Source organism: Hypanus sabinus, chromosome 5, assembly GCF_030144855.1.
Source record: "Hypanus sabinus isolate sHypSab1 chromosome 5, sHypSab1.hap1, whole genome shotgun sequence".
Lineage (NCBI taxonomy): Eukaryota > Metazoa > Chordata > Chondrichthyes > Myliobatiformes > Dasyatidae > Hypanus > Hypanus sabinus.
Window position 1 is genome coordinate 175,798,569 of NC_082710.1, and position 866 is coordinate 175,799,434.

An 866-nucleotide genomic window follows, 5' to 3' on the forward strand; every position below is an offset into this window, starting at 1 on the left:
GCTGCAAAACCAATCGTGGCGCAGATTTCCTTTTCTGGACAATATGCAGATTAAGGTCTGAAATAGTCACCAGTGAACTACAGCAGCTAATCAACTAATCTAGATTTGTAGCATTTGCAGTAACGGTACTCTAGGAGGATGGTGTGTAAAAGTAGGAAGTAGGTATTTAAAATATTTGTTTGCCTTAACTCTGAGGGGTATGGCATAAGCCTGGATGTGGCTGGCGGAGAGCGGAAAGCATACTTACCTGGCAGGGGAGAGACCGTGATCATGAAGGCGGTTCTCCCAGGACGAGGCTATCCCATTGCACTTCGGGTGTGCTGACGCCTGCGATGTCCCCAAATGCGGGATACTCGACTGCAAAATTTGTGGTAGTGGGGGACTGCGTTCGCGCTCTCCCCTGATTTTCAATGTAAAGACAGAATTAGAAATTTACTTGCCCGGTGCTTCGTTTTGGGAGTCAATGTTTTATTATAGACTTCCTTAGTTTGTGTAGGAACGGAGTTAACAAAAGTTGAGAGCGTTCGTATTAGGACACAGCTATCTCAAATGTCATTAGAACAACCGGAGAACGAGATGAAGTCGCGCTCATGCAGTGGTGGAGTCTGATGTTGAGCGGCTTCAAACCTTCTCCGCCCTCTTCGACGACAGTGGGGAATTGCGTGGCTGTAGAGCAGAGCGATGAAAAGGAAGGTGGATTAGACCTCCGCTGAGACTCGCTGGGCAGGAATCAACAACGCTACGTACACAACTTTGGAAGAACTCAGCAGGTCAGGCACCGTCCGTGAGAAAAGAGTAGCCAACGTTTTGTGCTGAGACCCTTGATCAGGAATGGGCGGGGGGGGGGGGGAGAGAGGGCCGAAGCC

General features: G+C 49.3%; 1 non-coding gene across 1 annotated transcript; it reads left to right on the plus strand.

The window, feature by feature from the left end:
* Positions 1-239: 239 nt before the first annotated feature.
* On the plus strand, positions 240-403 carry LOC132394873 (U1 spliceosomal RNA). Its single transcript, XR_009512419.1, has one exon. It is a non-coding gene; the product is annotated as a U1 spliceosomal RNA (small nuclear RNA).
* The last annotated feature ends 463 nt before the right edge of the window (positions 404-866 follow it).